Below are 27,217 nucleotides of genomic sequence, written 5' to 3' on the forward strand. Positions count from 1 at the left end.
TTTAAAACTAGCCCTAACGCGTATTAATTTAAGAAAATAGAATAAAATAAATATGTATATAAAATAAGGGATGCACTTTGGGGGTCTTCGTTAAACAGAATAACGTATTGGGAATTCCATGCTTCTTCATGAGAGTCATTGCTGTATAATTATGATATAAATGGTACTATCGATAATATTTGAATGACAAGCATACTCAAATACGGAAAAGATTCCCCAGGGAATAATTATTAAATCGAAATAAAATCTAATATATTGCTGCGTCCGTTTTGTCCAATACAGAAATTATATCGGTTTAGTTCATTATGTAACTAGAGGGGCCCAGTGGACAGTCCACGGTGCTTTGCTTATTATTAATTACTGTTAATAGTAATATTAACTTGTAATATTAACTTGTAATACATCAGATCCGCCATGGTTCTAAATATTATAAAAAACTATTACGATATAATGAATTATTTCTTCCGTAAAAATAATTGCAATTTTAAAATAGATATTCTTTAAAGAAACAAAACCAATGTCTCTTATTTGTTTATTCATTGCACCGATTTAAATTATTTTAAAATAATGTCTTCTGTTTTCTTGGCGTAAAGTGTTTGTTAGCTAATATTCTACAAATCAATAAATGGATCTCAAGTAGTGATAGGATTAATAATTCGATTTTGGAACTATTCATATTTAAATGGATCAAGTCGGAATATTTAACTGCAACACCAAATTAACCATGAATATATACATATATATATATATATATATATATAATTAATAAATACCTACATATATTAATGTTTCATCCTTTCGAGAACCATCAGTGCAAGGTGTCACGATTACCGCCACTCGGAAAAAGCGAACCTGGCAACGAAGCCATCTCTAATCCATTAGCAAGGAACAAATCCACATGGCCACCGTCAACCACCAGCAATATCGTTGAAATTTAAAGTTTATTTTTTAATGTCTTAACATCTGTCAGATTGATATAATGATTATAATATCATGATCTAGTGATAGGATGATTCGAAATTTGGACTCAGGGTGTCACTCAACGTCCTGCACGACTTCGGCGCTGTCACCTCCTAACTAGTACAGATAAAAAGTAGTCAATATAAATATCGGATTTAATAATACTACAAGAATGTCGTTTTGAGCTGAATTTTACTTAGTGTTTATCAGTTACTCAACCGGTGTTTGCAGATAAAATACTAAATAAGATTCTCGAGTGTGACAAGATATATTTGAAGAAAATCGCCAAGTTCCTTCTTAAGAACGATAAACAATGATGGTATTTTCTGGCTGAACCAAATACTCCAACAATGTTTTCAATAATTTCACAAATTTAACATCATATCGATTTAAAACAAAATGTTTTCGATTTATTAACATATAAAAATATATACATTGTTCCCGACAAGAGTGATTTTTTGATAACTGTTTTGCTGGCAATATTTAAATCCTATTACTAGGAAATTATCCAGAGTGTCACTGAAATCGTCAATTTTAGACTTCAGTGGCAAAAGTTAGCAGCGGCTTGGAGAACTGTACTTTAAACAAATCCACTATTTTGAAAAATGCATAAAAAATGACAATGTTCATTCCTATAATAAAACTGTCCTGATACTTTTTGAACAAGCGTTGAATCAGGTTGATAGTTAGACAAGAGCGACAGGTCTAGTCGATCGTAATTCAAAACACGCAGATTCGCATTACATTTTAAACTTATTATTTTAAAGAGTAGTCTGACATTTATGATAGAAACAAAGTATAGTATCTGTTCTAATATGATACGTTATATTCTTTGTCCTCGCTCAGTCACAAGGAAATCCTTTCTTGATTGTGCGAATTTTATTTTTCATTCCAATCTCAGGTGCCCACTTTTGGTAAGCTGGATTTTCCTCACATTAAACACCGACTTTGCGTCAAATTCTGGCCTCATAGAAATTATGTACGTAGTTTTACGACTTTATTTGATTTAGTTTTGTTTCTTTGTTTTGTTTATAGATTATTTAATACTGAATCCAGTCATTCTATATTAATTAACATTGAGAGAATATTCATGGTGATATTCCGTAAAAATACCAGGAACGCTAATACTTGTGAGTATATATTGCAATGTGTTTCTTTTGTAAAGTTCGAATAGTTTACAATTAACAATGTAGTAATCCAAGTTAAAAAAGTAAAAGCCAACACGATATTACAATAAATGATGGTCGATTTGTTTTGTTTTTTTCGTTTTTACAGCATATCAACATTTTTCAAGTAATTTAATGCCAAATCCAGTCATTTTATTAAAAATGTTTTTAGCTTCAAGTTCTCTATGTCTTCGTGTGTTTATTCGTGATGTTTGATTGTTTTATAGAAAGCAATTGCTGTTTTTCTTTTTTTTTCTTTTCAGAATATAATTTAGTTTTGCAAAAAGAAAAGAAACAAAAGTAATAACACCAACGTTTACTGCATTTAAGTAAGTAATTTATGGTGTTAGACAGCCTCATTTGGTTGCCAATATTTGAAGTATAAAACAATATGAAACTAAGTAGGCCTCCAGAGCTCTATGGAAACCTACATATTGTACATTCGCAGCAGGAGCAGAGGTAATCTGGACAGTCGGACTTGGGGAGGAAAAACGAGAACTTTGCAACAATCACATGTTTGTTTCTGTTTGTTTGTTGAGAATTATTTATGATGATCATTACTTTGTTGGCATACGTTTCCTCAATATCATTCTATTAAAGAATTCTTTTTAGAAGGATACCAGATACTTATGGGAGAGGCCACGTGAAGGTTGCCAACATCCATGAGTGAAAGTAGTTCTGTGCAATGAATTGGGTTTGAACTTATCAGTTCACATCGTTAACCAGTGAGCCAGCAACACTTCCTTGTTGTTGCTCTCAAAGGCGGTATAACATTATGGCTAGGAGGAAAGTGTATCTATCCTGATAATCAAACATTATACTTGCTGTCCTTTCTCAGTAAAAATAAATCATTCTAGACTGAGATGATTTTTTGTTGTTTCTATCCTTGTCTCCCTTTCTGAGGAGCTAGACTCTACTTGCATTAGATACCGACTTCGGGTCTATTTCTAACCTTGTAGGGATAGAAGTAATCTAATCCTTTAACGGCAATATTTTAAATTATTTTGCTGTTTTGGCATTACCATAACACGAAAAATGTACCCAGACCGTTACTGAAACCGTCCATTTTAGGCATTCGCAGTAGGAGTTGAATGTAGTGAATACTGGCTCTGATTCTATAAGGCAAAAGAAGAACTAAGCGACAAAGAGAATCGGTGAAAATTCTAATGAAAGCAGACATAACATTGAAATGACAGGCAACAATGTTTATCGCCCGGCCTATTGTATTAAAGAGCAGCTTATCACAAGCTCTCTTGGATACTAATAACTTTCCACGTTTACTACCACCCCCCTAACTAATGCCAGTTTAGGAAGAGAGTGTAAATGATAAGTAGTTCATGACAGGAGAGTGTGTGGGCTGATCGGGTTTGATGTTTAACTCGGCTCAAATATTTATCACCAGAATTTTGATGATCAAGTCGCCTCAGTAACGCTGACAACTATTACTTCCACGAAGCAAAATTGATGCGCGGGTTCTTCTGCTTGAATTACTTGCAGGCTGATTCAAGATGATTTAAATCTCTTTCTGTGTCAATTCATCCATGTTGTCTGCTTTCTTGCTTAGACTACTGAGTCGGATAAATTCGGATCAAGGTCGGTCACGTCCTTTTGATGAGAGCCATGCCATAGTGAGATACACAGGGTTAGATTGGACCGCCACCTGACCGGGCACATTACGGATCGACGCGTGAATCCGTCGGTCGATATTAATTGGCACATTGCATATACACTGTTTAGTCTTTCTTGTAGTCTCAATAATTTGATCTGTCACTGTATGCATCTTTAGCACTTATCTTCGAGTGGCATTTTGGCCTTGACGATAAGTGACTCCCTTATATATATATATATATATATATATATATATATATATATATATTACTCGTTAGGTTAGCGTGTTGGGGTAACATCGTCCTTTCGAGTATATAAAATTCCTACTGGTGAGACATCGGCTTTGGTTATGCTGATTTGATACCTCGTCTCCTGTTCGATATGAGGTAGATTCTGTCTACCGTCGAATCTGTGCCGCGGTTTGCTTGATCTGTTAATAGTCTTGTGTGTGTGGTGTTTTTGCTCAGTTGGTAGAGTGCTCGCCTAGTATGCAAGAGGCTCGGGTTTAAAATTCTGAGCTCGGATGTGTCTAACCGATGAGTCCAAATGAGGGCGAAATCGAGTCTTGGGTCTTGCACTTCCGGTTTGTTGGCTTTCTTGGCTCTTATGGCTGCGACGTTAGTTTGGCTGCGGAAAATAATTATATATATATATATATATATATACACTATGTGTCTGTGTGTGTATGTTACATAAGATCAGCAAAACATCGGTACCGTTGTTTCAAATCAAAAGGGGCGACAGATATAAACAGGTACTGATGTTTGCCGTCATGTTCACTGTCATGTTTGGATTTGAAATCAAGGGTAGCGATAATTTTTTTTTTAATAAACGCATAAATATAACTCTCTTATATTTGAAACTTTGTTAATAATCGAACATTCTGCTGAGGTCCTATCCCACTAACCTTATATATATATATATATATATATATATATATATATATAGAGAGAGAGAGAGAGGGAGAGAGAGAGAGAGAGGTAGATAGATATATACATACGAGCACTTCGTGTTCGTACGCACATTGTGAACTTTCACTATGAGGTCGTCTGTTTAGAAAAGACATTGAGGGATTATTAATTTGATTCGCTAAGGTAAGAAAGTTGGATATCACTAATTTAAAATGAATTGTTTAAGCATCAAATTATATCTCCAGGTTGAACAACACAGATGAATCTATGTATTAAAAATGAACGTAGCTCAGCTCACTCCAGTAATAATGTATGTGCATTTAATATTCATGTGCAAAGACTAATACCAACAACAATAAAAACAACAAAAATAATAATAATAGTAATAATAATAATAATAATAATAATAATAATAAGTAAAAGAAATATCAATTGCACATGAAAATAAAACATTTATGAGTAAATAGAAGATAAAATTTCAATAATGTCTACTAATAAACAGGAAAAGAAATATTTATTAAAAAATCACTCAATATTATCATTAATATTATAGTAATAATAATCATTATCTTTATTTTTATTACTATTATAAATTGAAGAAATAGAACGAGAGTGAGTTTAGTTTTGTTTTTCTTTTTATTAACGAATTTCATAATAATTAGAAATATGAGATTGTCCTTTCACCAAAGACGGTAGTTAATGATTAACGTGATTCACTAGGGTAAGAAAATCCGACATTACACATTTTAAAATTAATTGTTCTCAAATCAATTTTGTTCTCTCGTCGGCTAAAACAAAATAATCTGTGTTAAAATGAATGGATATGTGTGCGACACGGTTCAATAATAATCACATATGCAAAATTATTCCTTTAACGCAAAGAAAAAAGGTAATCGTAGTAGTATTACTACTGTATACCGCTACTACTACTACTACTACTACTACTACTACTACTGATAATAATAATAATAACTAATATTAACATTAATAATAAGAAAAAATAATCAAGTATAAAAAATAAATTATTCGCATACATAATTACAATAAGCTATATATATATATATATATATATATATATAAAAGCGAAAATGTATGTATGTATGTTTGTGTCTGCTAAAACTTTCGACAGACAGAAAAAAGATCACAAATTTGGTTTCATATGAAAGCCACATCCGAAAACATATCGAAAAATTGGGCAAAAACGTTAGTTTTTCACCCTGATATCAACAGTTTTCTACAGGGGGAGGGTCAGCAAAGAGATCGGTTCTACGCATGCGTCAGACGACGTCATAACCTGATTAAGTTTAAATATTTGAAGAAATGACACAGTTTCATGTACGTCGTGTTAGCTTAGGTGGTTAGAGCGTTGGGTCATTATCTAAACGTTTTGAGTTCGAATCGTGGTGTAAGATTTCTTTCTTTTTTTTTCGATTTTTTAAATTTTAATATCGAAGCAGGGTTATTTAAGTTATTTTTCACGTAACGTTCGTTTTTCTGTTTTTCACTTCACTTATTCTTAGGTTTTCATTAACCCCCCCCATCACGACCGACCACACACACCCAAAAACACCCGGCCAGCGCCGGGTACCCACCGGTTTTTAAAATGTTAATATTGAAACAGGCTTATTTAAGGCATTCCTCACGTGTATTTTGGGGGAGGTTTCAGATTTTTTAAAAGTAGTTTTAACTTTCATTTTTCTGTTTTCTTTTTTGTTTTCTTTTTCAGATTTTTACATTTAACATCGCTCGTTTGCCTTACGTTAGGTTTTTTGTGTTTTTTCGATTTTTTAATTTTTTTTTAATATTTAAAAATATTTACTTCGCTTATTCTTATGTTTTGATTACCCCCCCCCCACCGCCCGAGCATACCCCCGCTTTATTTTTCAGATTTTTTTAAAGAGGTTTTAACGTTCGTTTTTCTGTTTTCTTTTTTGTTTTTTTTTATTTCGCTTATTCTTATGTTTTGATTAACCCCCCCCGCCCGAGAACACACACCTCTAAACACTCGGGCAACGCCGGGTACCCCCCTCTGCTAGTATATCTACAAAAGTGAAATTGTCTGTGTGTCTGAGGTATTGAGTGTGGGAAAATCTTTATAATCGCTTTTCGGCCAGAAATTTGGCTGTCAAGAAGTTAACGTTCAACGATTTGATCTTTGATAACTCTACCAAACTCGTCCACTAATTTTGGGTCTAAAAAAACTTGAAATTTTAGATATAGGTTCTTTGGATACTGATCAAAATGCTTAATGTTATTTGAGCCCCAAAGAATAAATGTCAAGGGGTCAGAATTGGGGTCAAATTTTTTAAAAAAATTGACCTCTTAGCCAATTCCTGGTCTAAATATTTTACATTTTGCCTAAAGTGTATTAAGACATAGGACAAGCTATTTAATCGGTTTTTGGTCGAAAATTTAGCTATTAAGGAGTCAAAGTTCCAAAGATTTGATCTCTTTGGTCTCTAGCAAACTATTCAGCCAATTTTGGGTTTAAACATTTGAAATTTTACAGTAAGCGTATTCAGACATGCAGCAAAATTTGGTTGCCAAGAAGTCAAAGTTGAAAGAGTTGACCATTGCAGACTCAACCAAACTCCACCATCAATTTTGGGTCTAAACACCTCAAATTTTAGATGTAGGTTACCGGGATATGAGTCAAACTTTTTAGTACACACGCACACACACACACACGCACATATATATATATATGTATATATATATGCACATAAAGTTAGGAACGGTGCATAGGGCTCGAGCAAAGCTGAGCTGAACTGCTAGTGAACAAGAAAATATTTTTTACCGTTTAATTCAACAAACAACTTTTTTATTATTTATACTCGTTGAGAGTTCTCACACAGCTCATCATCAATCTGTGGTGTTCAATACTGGGCAGGTGACAAGTTTCACCAACTTCCAGTAACCTCTACCTATTTCGATAACCTTTGAAAGTAAATTTGTAGCATCGCAACACACGCTTACCATTAACATCTCTCTGACGATTACCATTGGTTATCACTGGAATTTGGGTGGTAATAAGCTTCTCCAAGGGTCGAGTCTTCTTCGCCCACATCCAGTTAAGGTTTGGTTAGTGTTTTTTTTTATCTTTCGGTCCTCCCATTTTCCTTAACCCTCCCGAATAAGTTTGTGTGGTGCCAGTTCATGCCGGCAATTAAAAAAAATGGACGGAAGGATTTAATTTACGATCATTCAATTTCAGTTTTCGTATTTCATGTGGTGTTCCTTTTTTTATTACTATTGCAGTTTCTCCATGCCATTTAGGTTTTTCTTACTATTTTATCCGTTTTCTTTGTCATGGCTATCCATCGGCAGTATCATTAATATCTTTGTATCTTCTCAACTATTTTTCTGATTCCAATTTTCTCTATTTTTTTCGAAGCTTTCCGGGATTTTTCTTAGTGCTGATACGATTATTGCTGGTATTTTGACTATCTTCACCTTTCATATCTCTTTTAGCTTTCTTGCCAGTTTTGTGTATTTGTTTCGGTGTTTCGTCTCCTTGCTCACCCTGTTGTCTGCCGAAGACTACGATTTTCCAGGGTTTCTTTTTCTTGTTAACTATAATGACATTTCTTGTTAACTATAATGACATTTGATTCTCTCGCCTGGGCAGGATTTATGTTGCTTCCGTCCATGTCTCAAAGGATTTTATGATTTCCGCTTTCAAGTACTGCTGCTATTTTGTGCCTATAGCATTTGTTTGTTTGTTCACGATGCAGTTGTTTTCATAGTACCGAGTGTACTGCCTTTCCCACCTAAGCATGTCTATTCTCATGTTCTTATTGAACTAGTTTGCTGCATCCACTTATTTGGTTTATCGTTTCATCTCCTTGTCCACAGAGTCTGCATTTGTAGTTTTCTTTCACCTTGTCGATATTTGCTTTAATACAGCTGATTCTAATCGCATTATATTGTGCGGCTGTTATTAGTGATTCAGTTTGTGAACATGTTTTCATGTATTCCATCTGTCGTCATCATTATGAGTTGTCCTTGTAGCAGTTTTTCCTCCCTTTCTTGTAGCTATTTTATTCATTTTTGCGGTGTCTTTTGCTGAGGTGTTTGCGATATTTATGTTTCTAATTATTTTCTTGGAAATTCACAATCTTCTATACCAACCATTTCTTTTTCTCCGTTTAATGAATAGTCGGTTAACATCATACTTTGGATCTTATCTAGAGTGTATGGTTATAAGTCACTTGGTCTTCTAGTCAATATGGCCTATTTTTTCTTTGGTTCAGCCTATTCAAGAATATCTTATTAGTGATACTGCCGATGTATTTTTCATCGCGTTATAATTGTGATTCAAGGAATCACTTTGTTCTTTGTCGGCGTAATTTACAAATGTTCTCTTTCATTTCTGTTGATTTTAAGGTGTCTGCTTCCAGAATCCCCAGATACTTGTAGCTTTCGTGTTCGCCTAGTGTCTTCATCTGGATTGGTCTTCCCTTTCTTATCACTAGTAGAGCATTATTATTATTATTATTATTATTATTATTATTATTATTATTATTATTATTATTATTATTATTATTTATACTCAATAGTTCTCACACACATTAATCATTAATGTTTGAAAAAACAACTTACAAAAACTTTAACTAAATATAACGGATTCGATTTATTTATTGTAACAATATTTAGCTGACAATGACGATAAATTACACAGGAAAGGGTTATTTTAAGAGTATTGGCAGACATTATTAAAAATATGATGATAAACAGGAAATTATACATAAAAAAGCTCTGTGAACTTTCCACAACATCTTTTTTACATGGGCATTACCATTTATTTCGGCCTGGAGGCCACTCGAGGATAAGAGCTAAGAGCGTACGATAGTCACTTAAACAACAGCCTATTAATAGTTAATGGTGGAAATAGGATAGAAATGTATTATTAGGGTAACAGCCTAACAATAACTTGTTTATGTTGGACTTGGATTATGATATATGATAGTCAGTTGGAAGGCATGCCATAGAACAGTGTTCCATAGGAAGGCAAGTTTAAGAAAAAAGCTTTGTTCATAGAATCTGTTTGGATTTAGAAACAGAGAGGGAACACTGTCGATGGTTGTTATAGCTAAACGGTGTTTTCTGTGACAGTTTGGTAAGAGGAAATAATAGATTGAAGCCCAGACGAGCACTTGCCATGAAAATAACGATAGAGCAGAGCATCTCGCAACGTTTTTCGGTGGGAAAGACGTTGGAGATATTGAAGAAAAAAGACAACGCCTTCTAACTTTCAGAGCCAGTTTCTCGCTAATCCTATATTATTGTGAAGCATATTCATTTAAATACGAAATATATAGATGTTTGTTATGTTCATTATGTTTTTAAAAATTCTAACAATCTAGCGGAAGTGTGAACATAAGGTAAATAAACTTTTATTTTTCAAATCAAGTTGCATTGGTTTTTCTTTGGTTTAGCTTTATTTCGTTAACTTTCCTGTGACATTAGTCAACTTGCATGTGAATCGTAGACACATGACTATGATTCACCTGTAAGTCCGATCAAACATAGAAATCGTAAATGAATGAAACCATTTGTAATTTTGAATAGTAAAAAATAAATTTGGAAAAACATCACGTTGCGTAATTCAGATCACATGATCACGAAAGTAGGGATCCAAAAATTGAACATTATATATCCTATTTGGCATGACGTTTAAAGTGTTCGCTAATGGACTGAGAAACCAAGGTTTAGTGTACAGTCAAATCCTATCAACGTCCCCAAAATAGGACGATGTCTCCTTGTTACATAGTACTTTGCTATCAAAAAATAAGGTATCATATCGCCCACGATTACAGGGGGTTCATCTATTTTTATTTCATGTAAATTACTGACGAGAAAGCTTAAATAATAATTATATAGCTGCTCTGTGTCCCGGCGTTGTTCGGGAAAGTAAATTAATTCAAGAAAGGTCAACTTTGAATGATTCAGCATGAACACACTCTAGAATGTTAAAAGTAGATACCCAATATTTCTCAGAAACAAACGCTATGCTTACCTGCATAGTCGTCATGCAGTTTCGATTTTCTTGGGTTCCACTTCTATTTTTAGTGTTGGATAAGTGGTGTATATTTGTCAACACAAAGATTTCTTCTATTTTCACTAAACTCAAAATTATTTCTATGCTCTCCTTTCCTGGGTTACTAGCGCCAGAAAATACAACTGATTGACTTTTCGATGACCAAGTTACCTCATCTACTTCTTAATAAAAGAGATTTGGCTCAGAAAACATCAACAAAAATAAAGATTGAAACATTATTAACAAATTTACAAAAAACATTTATATTTCAGGGTTTTTTTTTTGAACGATATACTGGAAGGAATAGGCATTAATTTGAGTATATTTATATTAATGAGCTTGTGTTTTGTCATTTGTGTGCTATACTCAGAAGATATGGAATAACAGGAAGAATTGTGGAAATTAAAATACATTTTCATGGTGAAAGTATATGATTTAAAATAAAAAATATTACATTTTCACCCCAAACAAGGCACATTGCCACTTTGGTGTAGTGTACTATCAGGGTCAGCAACTACTGGGGCACTATGTAGGGATTTGGGCAGCAAGATATCGGTTCACGTTGCACTTGAACGTCTGCATGTCAGTACAGTTAGGGAAACAGGATCCTGGAATGGAATTCCAGAGCCTAGCGGTTCTGGGGAAGAAACTACTGGAGTAGAAAGATCTTTTACATCTAGGGATCCCTACTGTGTGGGGGTGGGATTTAGCTGCCTTTCGGGTTTGTCGAGGGTGCATGCGTCGTGCAGGCACAATTGTCAGCAGTTCGGCAGCGCATTCACCATTAAAATACTTGTAGAAAAAGCAGAGGGATGCAACCTTTCGTCGATGGGACAGAGGCTGAAACTTAGATGCTAGTTCAGTGCCTATCAGATTAGCGAAACTTTTTTAACCTTGTCTAGGAGCGAGAGACTAGTAGTAGACGCACCAGCCCAAATGTGACAACAATACTCCATACATGGGCGAATGGTGGCCTTATAGAGATACAGGATACTTTCAGGTGTCAGTAGTTTTCTAGCACGGTAGAGAGAGCCTACCTTTTTCGCAGCGGCCCTGGCAATGTTTTCAATATAATTGTTCCAGCTCATGTTTTCTGTGAACGTTAGGCCAAGCAGTTTGAAAGATGTACTCTAAGACAGGGAGTCACTGGCCATTGCTATTGGTGGCAGAGAAGGTTTCTTGTAGTTATTGAAGGAAACCAGTTTAGTCTTGGCAGCATTGAATGTGACCATCCATTTATGTCCCCATTCCACTACAGATTGGAGGTCATCCTCTAGTGTTTTTGCCATTTCTTTAGATATGTGTTCATTTGTTTTCCTGTCATGCCTGTTATAGAGTGTAGTGTCATCAGCATATATACCCATCACAGAGGCAGTTTTGTCGGGAGGTCATTAATAAATATCAGGAACAATAGAGGTCCAAGAATAGACCCCTGAGGCACTCCCGCATTTATATCACACTGTTTAGATGTTTGACCGTCAAGGACAACCTGGATTTTTCTCTTATCTAAGAAGGATTTAATTATGCTAAGTATTCTACCAGTGATACCGTATGATTTAATTTTCCTGAGGAGACCCTTGTGCCATATCCTGTCAAAAGCCTTAGATATATCTAGAGCTACCGCTCTGCCCTCCCCCGCTTTGTCCAGTGAATGGTATACACGTTCAGAGATTACAGTTAGGATGTCAGCTGTGGAACGGGCTTGTCTAAATCCATATTGTTTGTCAGTCAGAAGTTTAGCATCTGTAGGTGCCGGACTAGAGCATGGTTAATTATGGTCTCAAATATTTTGTTGAAAAGTGGGAGGAGGCTAATGGGGCGATAATTTGATGGGTCAGTTCTTTCGCCAGAATTCTTGAATATTTATACCACGGAAGCAGTTTTCCAACAGCCCGGAAAGCATGATTCTTTAAGACATTTGTTGTAGAGTTTGGAGAGAACTGGAGCTACTTCGGCTGAGCACTTTTTTAATAGCACAGCTGGGATGAGATTAGGTCCACATGCTTTTGAAGTGTCAAGAATTTTTATGATAGCATGTACCTGAGCAGGAGTGATTTTTAGATCGTCTAGCGTGGCGTCTGTCCGCAAAGGAAAATCAGGCAGGGGGTGGTTGGAAGGATCCAGTTTGGAGTTGGAGGCAAACCGGCTTGCAAGCATATTAGCTTTGTCGGTTGCTAAGCAAACAGCTTCGTGATTGTTTGTTAGCGGGGGAATTGTTGATTGCCCATTATTTACTACACTGTTATAGATTTTCCAGAAGTCACGATTTCCTAATTTTTTTTCTTCGATGCGTTTTTTAGTGGTTTCAGTAAATTCTCTCTTGGCTGTCGCTATTTCTTTCTTAACGTTATTTCTAGCTTCTATGTACTTCTGTTTGTTTGAACTGGACTTATGTCGGTTAAATCTGCGGTATGCATGCTGCCTTTGAGCAATGGCAGTTGCGCAAGTCGAAGTAAACCATTGGGGAGAGTGGGGCTTGCTATAAAATTTCCGCATGGGAACATGTGCTTCCATTGCTGTTTTGAACCATTCAGTGGTCTCATTTGCGCACTGTTCAGCAGGAAGAGAAAAAAATATTTACTCATGGGGCATCTCTGATAAGATCCCCGATGGCTTCCCAGTCAGCCTTTTCATAATATCTCGTTGTTTTGAGCACTGGCTCTTCAGTTTTGGGTCTAGAATTAAGGGTGATTTCTACCATTATCACCGCATGATCAGCGTTCCCGAGTGGGCTGTCAGCATTTGTTGTACAATCCTCGGGAACTGTAGTCAGAAACAGATCTAATAGTGATGCTTGTTGTTCTTGCTGGTCAGAGAAACGGGTTTGAAACGTAACCATTTGTGATAGGGAGTGAGATATATACTTTTGTGCTGCCTGATACTTTTGTGCGACTCTATATTTCAAGCTAGTTAATATGTTATCGGAATGTTCTGTATTTTTCCTACTAAACACATGTCATAATAGGGGGAGCTTCAAATATAAAGTATATACTTAATATAAGTATCTAATATTGTATTGCATAATGGAACTGCTTATCACTTTTTCCTTTAGAATTTTTTTTTATTGAAGACACACAATGATGATTCATTATGCCCAAAGGAAAAATCACTAATCTTCCTACCGATGATTAGAACACATTATATCTATACACAATGTGATAATATAAAAAAACAAGCACAAAAAATGGACAGAGCATATGTTACGTACAATAATAATTACATAGATGTAATGCAAGAAAAATTCATATTAGAATTATCAACAAGGACGTGTGACGATATCGGTAAAGTATCTTATAAATTTAGTTGTCATTTATAAAAATTGAAGTTTAATATAGGCTTCGTTTAGAATTCTGTGCATATTTCCGAGTTCAACATGAATAATGCGTCAGTGTTAGTTTTGTGTTTAGAACAAGGAAATGTTTTGCTAAAAGTATTATAAGAGAATGTTGCAAAGCGATACTGAGATGGCGAACTCGTCACATATTTTATTTAGGCAGTGTTGAATAACTGTTTGCGTACGAGGGATGTACTGATTAGCCTCACTAACTTTGGATTTTGCAACCCGAATCGAAATTATGTTGCATTTATTACGCTCATTTATGCGTTAATACCATTGGTTGAGCAATGAGCAACCATCTTCCATAGCTCTAGGTATATAGCAGTTTATTTTCAATGGAGTTTTTAAGCCTCTAAAACCCGAAATCCGCTTTAGTGGGTTTTCTTGGTTTTCATAAGAGCCGTTCAGTATTTATTTTTGAAAGTTCATCTTTTCAAATATCTCGAATATATTTTACAGTCTATGCTATTTTTCTTTTAGTATCAGAACTAGTCCCTCGTAAATAACAAGTTCATTCAAGTTTGAAAAGAACGTATCCTAAGATATGAAAGTAATATGCAATCAAAGAGAGAAAACGCGAGAGATGAGGGGAAGAAATAGAGGGAAGTGGGAGGTATAGAATAAACGGATTACATTTTGGAGATATGATACTAGTCCGGAAGAGAAGTACGCATTTCAAGTAACAAAGATAGTGACAAAAATAATAAAAAAACAAAAACAAAAAACAACGCTGTTTGGATAAGCATGTACGTTTATGCGAAAGTCTAAAAAATGTAAAATGTTTCATACAACATAGAAAAGGGATCGTATATAATCTATATGGATAAGAATATGATTAAAAAGTGACACAACCCATTCTAATGCTAACCGATATTTCGGTTGTTCATCCGACTTTCATGTATGAAAGACAGGATTGTCAGAAAGAATGCATTTTTACACATTTTTGCATAAAAAAAGATTAATTTCTATAAAGAAATGCTTATCAAAGATTATGATAAAAGTAACGTCGAAAATATTGCTGTTTCTGAAGATTTGTTCGTGTAATTATTTTAATGAGTTTGTTTCCATGCTTTTACACCAATTCTATATACTTCCGTATCCGCTTAAGATTGCGTTACTGTTTATAAAATTTACTTCATATATATATATATATATATATATATATATATATATATATATATATATATATATATATATATATATATACAGGGTGACCCAAAAGAACAAAAGCTAAATGGAGGCCATTTAGAACATATGTTGTAGAACGGAGAGAAAAAAAGCCAAAGACCTTAGTGTTTTGATGTGAAGTTTTGAATATGATAAACTAGTTATGACCAAAGTTTCATTTCATTCGGACAAAACACTAGTATATATATATAAAATATTAGCACGCCCTCTGAATATATAAACAATATTTAACATTAAACAAATCAGTCCACCCCACTCCCGTCATCCATACAGATTCATCCCCATCCCTCCTCTATCCCTCACGAATATCAGCTAAAAGCGATCCGACCAACCCCGCACGTCAACATGAGTACCATCTCTAAATCCTTCCACACACGTTTTCTAGTTGTCACTTTCTACTGATACATATACCATATACTGGAATGAATACAGTTTGAACGAGGCCAGTTCTAGAAAGTTCCACCACAAGAATCTCTTTTGGACAAATACCAATTTTGCCATCCATCATAGGAGGAAAAAGAATTCATCACACCAGCGCATCTATGCAGGACAATCGTAACAATACAACACACCAGTTGCAGGAGAAATACAGAATTTTAACCGACAGACGTAAATCCTGCTTCCCTCAACATCTCTTGAATAATGGAACTACTAAAAGAAGAGACACTGTATGAAGAAACCTGTCCCTCATGTTTAAAAACGAGAACGTATGTATTTTATTTTGTAGGCCATGCTTATTCATAAATAACATAGCTTGCTGGCTTTTGTAATCGGGTTATAAAGAAATTTAATGTGGACTCTTGCATATTTTTCACAGTAAAGGACTTTTTTTAAAAAGAGGAAAAAGAAAATTGAAGAAAAGAAAAAAAAAACCCAGGTTTTTGTTCTCCGAACTCTTCTGTTTCGCCGGCTACTCCCATGCATGTGTATGAATATAATTGTACACACACACACACACACACACACACGCACACACACACACACACATATATATATATATGTATGTATGTATGTGAATGTGTACATGTGTGTATATATGGACACATTTGCACTATCCTAACTCCTTTGCAATCTTCCCAATTTTTGAAAAAAAAATATCTTTTATCTTTTATTTCTTTTATGCATATATATATATATATATATATATATATATATATATATATATGTATATATATATGTATATATATATTTTTTCTTTTTTCCACGGGACCACTCATCCTTCACCCCTTATCCCTATTTCATGTTATTTTGACCCCCATTTATCTGTATCCCTTGCTTTTATTCACCCCCTAGTAATTATTATTATTATTATTATTATTATTATTATTATTATTATTATTATTCCCATCATTGCTATCATAACCGTTACTATTATCATTATTTTCATTGTTATTACCATCACCATTGGTATTAATAATAATAATAATAATAATATTATTATTATTATTATTATTATCATTATTATTATTATTATTGTCAGTATTATAATTACCCTATTATTATTGGTATTATTACCATTTTATAAGTACTAAATTTCCACCACGTCAATTATCTGTATCCAAACACCGTTTTCATCAAGTTAAACACACCTAAAGACATTGCCATCCTATCCTCCTACCGATCCCTTATAACCACACTACCTATATCATAACAGAAGAAATTAGAAATATTGCCGCATAGTACCTAACATATACCGAGCTCTGAAACTCAATATTATAGCCTTGCAACTACCCCTCCCATAATTATACGGGATATAATTGCTTTTATTGCTATTTGACGTATCGGTCGCACCTGTCAAAATATCACTCCATAGTCAATAGACACCTCACAAACTGTTAAAATAGAATTACCACGCAGCCACAATATGCCCCCAATTTAACCCTAAAACATATAATCCATAAAATTTAAAAATAAATTCCAAACTATGGTAAAGACCATATACACTTTTTTACATCATACTTTATATAACAAGCTTCTCCTTTATTTAGAATTCAATAAAACTCCCCCAACATTCTATAATTTCACCTAGTCTTTTTCGCTCCTAATGAACACTACGCTAGACGCCGCATCTCCACCATGCTAACTAGCATCTTCTCTACTCTTCTGATGAAAAGGATTAGGCTTCGAAATGCCTTGGCATAAAGAGTCCCTTATATCCCCAAATGATTGTTTGTATTCCACTACTAATAATAAGTGAACCAATCTATATCCATCAATATATAGTTTTGTGACTTCATTTAATACTCCTGTTGTTCTATTATATATATCTATAATATAAAGCTGAATGTGTGTGTGTGTGTGTGTGTGTCTGGTCACCAATAGGCTCTTATATGGTTGACTATTTAAAAAATCTGATTACATAAAATTATAGATGTATCGAGACACAGGAATGGGTATGTTTGATCATTAAGCAATAACTCTGTCAATTTTTAGTCCACAGACTCGAAATTTGATATACAGGTACTGAGATTTGGGAAAATCTTTGGGATCGGTTTTCGGCCAGAAATTTGGCTGTTAAGGGGTCAAAGTTCAACGATTTGACATTTGAGAACTCTACCAAACTCCTCCCTCAATTTTGAGTCTGAACACTTGAATTTTTAGATATAGTTTACTTCCAAATGGATCTGACTTTATAATTTCATCTGAACCCAAAATAATAAATACTAACGAGTCATAATAGGGGTCAAATAAAAATAAAATCATCCCCACCGTCCCTATAAAATTAATCAACCAATTTTTATCTAAACAATTGAAATTTTACAAAAAGTGTATTCAGTAATAGGGAAAGCTTTCTTATCGGTTTTTTGGACCGAACTGTTATTGCCAAGAGGTCAACGTTCAATAGATTTTACCTTTGCGATCTCTAGCAAACTATTACGGCAATTGTAGGTCTAAAACTTTGAAATTTTAAATGAGGGATATTTAGACATGCAGCACGCTTTTTTTTCAGTTTAGGGCGAAAAGCTGACGGCCCAAAAGTCCAAGTTTACAGATTCTTTGCAGATTCTATCAAACTCCTTCGCCAATTTTGGGTCTAAACAATTCGAATTTTAGATGTCGGTTTCTTGGGCATGGGCCAAACATTTTAATTTAGTTTGAGCTCAATAATAAAAATGTTAAAGTGTAAAAATTGAGATCAAATTAAAAAAAATGGCCTCTACCAACTTCTCTCTAAGGTAGTTAAGGAAGCCTTATGTATAGAAAGGCATTACCGTGTATATTCACACTTTTTAATATAAACATAGTCACATAAATGTATGCACAGCACACAGAGGCCGAGCATAGCCGAGCGGAACTGCTAGTATATATATATATATATATATATATATATATATATATATATATATATATGTGTGTGTATACATATGTATATGAATGACATATACATATATTTATACGGCATAATCACTTGAAACACCTGTTCTTTTCAGATCACCAAAATTTAGCTACGTCGGGCCTTGCTAATACGAGATGGGTGATAATTTGGGAATTTTAGGCGCTGCATGTGCTCTCCGCTTATCTCGGCATTGTTTGCAGTCGTCCTGACCTTCATTTGCTACTCGTATATTATTCAGCAGTGGTGTGGTTTGACATTACCTAACTCTCGCCACAAAAATTGCACACCTAGGCACATTTACAGTGGGTATCCATAGTCTGTCAAGACTGAATATAACTAATATATATATATATATATATATATATATATATATATATATATATATATATATATATATATCAAATAAAAATTACATTTATCAAAATGATCCAAGATGGTAAAATTAAAGTATATTATAAATATTAAGAATTAATATTTATCCTGCATTTTGCTAACTCCTACCCTCTGATGACAACGAAAGCATTTCTTCGAAACTCCGCGGATTAAGGACTATCCACTTATCTAGTGTTTCCTTTTCAGATTAAATATGTTTTAACTCATTTCAAAGTATTTTTTAACATGTTTTATTAACTGTTTGTTCCTATATATATATATATATATATATATATATATATATATATATATATATATATATATAAAGTGAAAGTGCGTGTGTGTCTGTGTAGATTTCCCTACGCAATAACTCTGTCAATTTTTAGTCTACAGGCTCGAAATTTGATATACAGGGTACTGAGACATGAGAAAATCGATGTGACCGGATTTCGGCCAGAAATTTGGTTATTAACGGGTCAAAGTTCAACAATTTGACTTTTGAGAACTCTACCAAACTTCTCCGACAATTTTTAGTCTAAACACTTGAAATTTTAGATATAAATTCCTTGGACATGGATCTCACTTAATAACTCAATTTGAGCCCAAAACTATAAATTTTAAGCGGTCATAATAGTGGTCAAATTAAAAAAATATGACCGCCTTTTTATGTTTTTTGCTCAACATACACCTCCAAATACCCGGGCAACGCCGCGCTGAAATGCTAGTATATCTATAAAAGTGAACGTGTCTGTGTGTCTGTCCGTCTGTTTATGCACATTTTCCTTCGCAATAACTCTGTTAATTTTCAGTCTACAGACTCGAAATTTTATATACCGGGTACTGAGATTTGGGAAAATATATGTGATCTGTTTTCGGTCCAAAGATAAGCTTTTAAGGGGCCAAACTACAATGATTTGACCTTTGAGAACTCTACCAAACTCCTCCGACAATTTTGGTCTAAACACTTGAAATTTAAGATATAGGTTCCTTGTACATGGATGTAACTTAACTTGATTTGAGCCCAAAACAATGAATTTTAAGGGATAATAATAGGGGTAAAATTTAAAGAAAATGACCATTTTTTTTTTTTTGCTCAGCATACACCTCCAAACACCCGGGAAACGCCGGGCTGAAATGCTAGTATATATATATATATATATATATATATATATATATATACCGGTTTTATAGATTGGTTTCCTAGATGCAAATCCATTTAAAGTCGCGTGATAATGAAATAGTTTTCAATACAGGACACAGCTGCTATATAGTCTGTTTATTATACAAATACTATGGGTTAGATGTATCCAACTAATAATGTTTGCATAATAAACAGACCAGACATACACACGCAGACACACACGCGCCCCCACATATATATATATATATATATATATATATATATATATATATATATATATATATATATATATATACACCGAAGGCAGTTTTCTTGTATCAGAGCTCTTCATTCTGGCAATACAAGCAAATATTACAAGCCGAGACTAATACCCGATATTTTTGCCAGCGTTTACTAATTAAACGCTCGACAAAGCATACGACAGTCAATCCACCCTAAATTCTTATTTTAATCTTTTTGATACGGCATGCACATGCGACATAATCACGTTCATCCACCGGTTCCCGCTGGATCCCCAAAGTTAAGCAACGTTGAACCTGGTCAGTACTAAATGGGTGACCATTTGGGACTTCCAGGTGCTGTATGTGCTCCCCTCTAATTTCGGCATTTCTTCCAGTCTTTTCTTTGCTACTCGACCCAAAGGCTGCCTTTTCAGGAGAAGTGTGGTTTGGAATTACGCAACCCTTGCCTCACAATTACACGCGCATCTGCCCCTGCAATGAGTATCCTATGTCTTTCGTGACTGAACGGAGGCATCGAATCATTTTCAACATCTAAGAATACTCAATGTTAAACGAAGATCTATTGATTATTATTGGAGCTATGACAACAGCATATTGTTTTGACTCTCGGGCATATATCCGACACAATTAGACTCAATGAATCAACTTAGAACCACATCACTCTATATAAACACATAAAATATTAACTGATACATACTTTAAGGACAAAATAATGAAAACAATATTCTGTTGTCACATACCTATTTATTACTAATGAAAAGTGACTCTCTCTATTTCCATTGTGCTCAATACACCAATATAGAGGTGTATGTGATTATCTATCCAGGATTTTATCGTAATATCACACATTTACAACATGTAAAATCCAGCAAGTATTTAAAGTTAGTTTAAATGTATAAATCTATCTTGTGCCAGCCTTATCAAAGTTGAAAATGGTCAAATACTCCCTGTCTTTTTTATTTCACTTTTTTGTTTGTTTTGTTCTTGTGGAAACTGCTCCACTGTTATATCTTTAAATCATTCTAAAAAAAGACAGAAAATGTCGATAATATAATGCACATTAACGTCAGGGAAACATGTCTGGAAGGAAAGTAATTTTCAATGTGCCTCACGGCTGAGATGGCTATAAAAATGAAAGTTTAAAATTTTTAAATTTATAAAAAGTGATCAGTATAATTCAGACCCCCAATTATTATTATTATCATCATTATTATTATTATTATTATTATTATTATTATTATTATTATTATTTAATATTGATTGGAAAATCTCAGACAGATCGTTACTTGTGATTTATTTCAGTTACACACTTTTTGAGTATGAAAAATAGAAGTATCCTCAGATCTTCATCATTATCATAATCATTAGCAGTAACAATATTAACTAACTATATGCTCGTCCCAAAATAGCAACTATGCAATTGTATCCTTGTATCCATATTAAGCAAGTGACGGTGACTAAGGATGCTGTGTCAAGTTCTTATCCACTGCGTTCGTAGGAAAGTCAGAAATCATCTCGAAGTAGTCTATCCTTTTCTACATAAACAACAAGCTTTAACATGAATGATATCGAGGAAAAGCATGCCAAAAATAATCGTCTCATTCATTTGGAATGATGTTCAATAACAACATTATATATATATATATATATATATATATATATATATATATATATATATAACGTAAAGTACCACGTTACAAGGAACAAACACCGATACAGTAACTCATTTTCAAAATGTTGTTTTCATTTTTAGTAGTGTAGAGAAACGCCTGACTTACCTAACTAGCACGTATGCATAATTCAACGGGTCGGTCGTGGAACGAAATGAATGAAGAAAGAAACAAAAATGGCTGCCTGATCTCTTTATATGCCTGCAATGTTACCACCTAATATGAAAATGAGATGCTCCTGGTTGGAGATAAAAGAGGTTTGATTTTTTAGAGGGCACGTTCATTTTGAAGTTGGATTTCGAAGAAATAAGTTGAATTAGCAGAAGTGCGTTTGGAGTTGAGAGAAGGTGTGTTACGTATACGTAATTTGGCAGTTGGAAGTTTGGAGAACAGTGTAAAATTACCCAGGAAATTATTGGTGTGACGGGCGGAAGAAATAACACTCACGTTATTGAATTATAAGCTATCTCGGCTCTCGGTGTGCGGTGACTCGAAAGACAGAAAATGGATAGATTCGACTTTCGCTTGATACCTGAGTTTGACGGATCTACCACTGAACTGTTTGTCGTCGAATGGGTTGAAAAGGCAGAGCAGATTTGTAAACTGTGCAGAATTAAAGAACCAGCCACAGTCACTCCTTTGAGGTTTATCGGAGGGGCCTATACAGTCTAGCAGCAACTCGGGGATAAACCAGACTGGTATGAGATCTAGCAAAGCCTGTATACAGCGTTTGGTACAGATCCGTTTGTTGCATGGCAGCAGTTCACGAGACGGCGACTTTACCCCAAGGAAACGGTTGACATGTACTTAGCCGATCTACGAAAGTTATCGGTACCATTTGGTGGGGTCAACGACAAGATATTAAGTTGTGCCTTTTTAGTAGGCTTACCTGAGGAGATCAGCAAACTGTTGCGGGCATCGTCGCGAATTGATGAATTGAATTATTTGCCCGAGCTCGAAACATCTGTAAGGAACAGGAGCCAATTGCAGCAGCAAATAGTATTCGAGATGCAGCAGTCGAACCGCATGGAGGCAATGTAGATTCTCTGCAAGGTAGTAATAAGCGTTATGGCGCAGGGTGCTATAAATGTGGGGAGGCCAATCATTTTGCTAAGGAGTGCTGGAGTGATAGGAGGTGTGTATATCCACAAGCACAGAGAACAGTACAATGCTATCGCTGCAATCAGTTTGGGCACATATCTCGCAACTGTTCGGAAAACGACGTTGGGGGCAAGGCACTATCGCCACCCTTGCCAACCAATAAACACAGGATTACCGGTCATTGGCGTTAAAATTGACAATGTGAAGTATTCAGCACTCATACACACGGGGTGTTCCCGGTCTATAGTTAGTGCACATCACTGTTATGTGGAGGGAGCAAGTGGTCGGTATTATGACAATCAATGGCTTGTCCCGAGCATGGTGTGGTGAAGGGACAGTCACGATCTGTACTGAGAAGGGTGACGCAGCCAAAGTTGATGTTCTGGTAATGCAAGAAAATCCCCTTGGCTATGACATGTTGATTGGAAGGTGTAATGCTTGGAGAAGGGAAATAAGTCTGTGCAGCCATGTCTATTGAAGAAAAGGACTTCTGTGCTACGTTTGACGACAACGAAAAAGCGTGGACTGCAAAGTGGAAATGAACTATGAGCCAGACACCAGATCGGCTGTGCAACACCATTCCAGAGTATGCAATTTCCATGAAGAATTGGGCCGCATATGAAGAAGAACTTCAGATGTGGAGTGATAACGGATGGTTAATACCGTACCCACATGAACGTCTTAGAACACCCAAAGGATTAATTCCGCTCATGGCTGTTGAACAACCTACTAAAGACAAAATTTGGCCCGTAATGGATTACCGAGAATTAAATCAACATGTTGATGCTTTCACTGGAAACGCAGATGTATGCGCTGTTAAACTAAGAGAGTGGTGTCAGAAAGGGAGTAATGTAGCACTGCTGGATTTGAAGAGAGCTTACCTGCAGATAAGTCATTATGGCCATTTCAGACAGTGATAATCAAGGGAAAACGATATTGTTTGACATTTTTAGGTTTTGACCTAAATGTAGCACCCTAAATAATGACAACTATTAGTAAAACTGTTTTGATGCAGGATAAGACCACAGCAAAAGCTGCTTCAGCTTACATTGACGACATCTACGTTAATGAGGATATAATGTCTGCATATGTGGTTCGAATAAAACTGGAATTCTTTGGATTAAAAAGCAAAGCCCCTAAGCGCCTAAAGAAAAGGGTGGAGGAGAGCAATACTTTGCGATGGAAACGAGGGAGCGCGATTCCGGAGTTACCCAGTGTATTGACAAGGTACATTGTGTTTTCTATTTGCAGTAAATTAGTAGGACATCTACCTGTCTGTGAATGGCTCCGATCGGCAACAGGCTGAAATATTGTCCAGAGTACATAGGAACGACCCTGCCCGGGGTGAGTGGCAAGTATCTGGAAACGAACTGAATGCATTGATTGACGCAAGCTCACTAGCTACAGGTGTCGTGTTGGAACAATTGGGTGCTGTTGTGGAAGATGCGTGCTGGCTTCATCCGAAAAATGGTGCCAAACATAAATTTGGCAGAACTTGATGCCACGTTAAAAGGGCTTAATCTTACATTGCAATGACAGGCTAAGGTTGTGCATCTTCACACTGACTCGTTGTGTGTTTACCACTGGTTGATACACACCTTGACTGGAAAGGCTGGAATTAAGACTAGAGCTGCAAGTGAGATGTTAGTACGAAGGAGACTGGCAATAATAAAGCGTCTAGTTGACGAATACAGCTTACAGGTGGACATTACCTTAGTTTCCTCGATGCAGAATTTGGCTGATAGCTTTCCTAGAGTACCAAAGAGGTGGATTGACGTAATGAGGCAGAGACCTGATCCTCCACAACAGACATGCGCGGCCGTAACAGATCAATTAACACCTGACCAGATCCGTACAATACATCAGCAGAGTTGATATCCCGGAATTCGGAGGACGACATATTTTGTCCGAAGAGTGTGTCCTTCAACTACAAGACCATCAATCAAGGTAGCTATACGCTCGTGTGAAGAGTGTCAGCGAATTGATCCGGCACCGTCCCAATGACAAAAAGAGAAGCCTGAGGTGGAGGACCACTGGTATCGAGTAAGAATGGATGTAACGCATTATGAGGGAAGCAGTTTTTGACCTTTACAGATTGTAGCCCGACACGTTTTACGATATGGCGCCTGTTGACACGACAGAATGCATCTAGCATTATACGACAGTTGAGAGCTGTCTTTTTTAACGTGCTGCACCGCTTTAAATTCTGACTGATAACGCCACTACGTTTCGATGTCAAGAATTTAAGAAATTCAAGAATGCATTACCAATGTGCATATTTTCCCGAAGGTAACGGTATAGCGAAACGGTGTCACCGCACCATTAAAAGAAGTGCGGCAACGACACAGTGTTCTATTCCAGAAGCTGTGTACTGGTATAATGTGACACCAAAGAACGATGCAACACAAGAAACTGCACCAGCTAATAGAACTTACCGCTGTGACCAGCGTATCAAAGGAATTGATGTCACACCTTCAGTAGTTAGAGTTGCCAATACACCATATCAAGTGGGAGACCGTGTTTGGGTAAAACCCTCAAATGCTGGGTGCACTGTAAAATTTTCCAGAGGAAAAATAGATAAAATCATAAGTCCTCAGACCATGTTGATTGATGGTGTACCACGTCATGTAAAAGATATCCACCCCTGTTACACCTCTTTTGATTCTGAGGACGATGAGGAAGATTAGATACAGTTCAGGGATGATCCTGATCGCCTACTGCACCTTCAGGTGAGCATAGAAACACTACCCACAGAACCAGATGAGGGATGATGGAACATAGTGGTGGCAATAGTGATGAGAACGATGGACACGAGGAAGTAATACCACCAGTTCCTCATCGAAGTACCCGAGAAAGACGAATACTGCTCACCCTCCGTGATTGTGAAACACCGCATATAGCACCACGGGAGTGGATGATGAAACATACTGAGGAAGATGGAACCGAGGAAGTGATGCCTCCGATTCTTCGATGGAGTACCCGACAAAGACAGATACTGCCGCCTTGACCTGATTGTGAAACACCGCATATGGAACCACGAGAGGGGATAATGGAACAGACTGGTGGCAATAACGGTGGTAATGAGGAAGTGCTGCCCCCGATTCTTCGAAGAAATTATTGGTGTGACTGGCAGAAGAAATAATACTCAAGTTATTGAATTATAAGTAGTAACAACTTGCTTACAATTGTCGGCCTCAATGTCCACAACAATAGTTCACTTATCATAGTTTTGCACAACGGGGAGCTCCTCAGCGCGAAGCAAAAAACAATTATTAACGTTTCACATCCTATGCCAGGATTATGTTATGAACAATGAACGTTTTCATGGTACTTCAAGTAATACGTATAGTTCTAGCATTGTACTATCGAGTAATCTAAACATGAAACCTTATGTTACTTATCTATATGTTATTCTCCATTAGGTAGTAAAATTGTATACACACACACCCACACATACAAAAACATATATATATATATATATACACACACAACATGAGCAAATATAACCTCACGTACTTAGAGAATCTTGGGGTATTAAATGATGCTCATAAATATGATTATTACAAATGCATTTGATCAAGCATCCTTAGCTCAGCAGAATATTATGAGTGGACAGTAAAAGTTTATCGTACTTCAATGTAGCTTTTGTTTCTGCTTACACAACCACACACACACACACACACACACACACACATATATATATATATATATATATATATATATATATATATATATATATATATATATATATATATATATATATATATACAACTATAAATAAATAATATCTGATGAAATCTCCAAGAAATCATCAAACATCAATTCAACGCGGATCAATCTACGTTTCGAAGATTGGGTTCTAATGTAGCACCTTTGAAACCTTCAATACCTAGTCCAAAATTATTCATGTAATAATAATAATAATAATAATAATAATAATAATAATAATAATAATAATAATAATAACTGAATGTTCCGCGTTTCATCCATTAGGATCCAATCTTAGAGTGAATGAAACGCCATATATATTTTTTATATATATTAGAGTGGATTAATTGCCATACATATTTTATAAATTACTATTATATATATTATATATATAGATTATATTATATATATAATCTATATATTATATATTATATAT

The sequence above is a fragment of the Euprymna scolopes genome, chromosome 3, assembly GCF_053919585.1.
Source record: "Euprymna scolopes isolate OS-2025 chromosome 3, ASM5391958v1, whole genome shotgun sequence".
NCBI classification, from domain to species: domain Eukaryota; kingdom Metazoa; phylum Mollusca; class Cephalopoda; order Sepiida; family Sepiolidae; genus Euprymna; species Euprymna scolopes.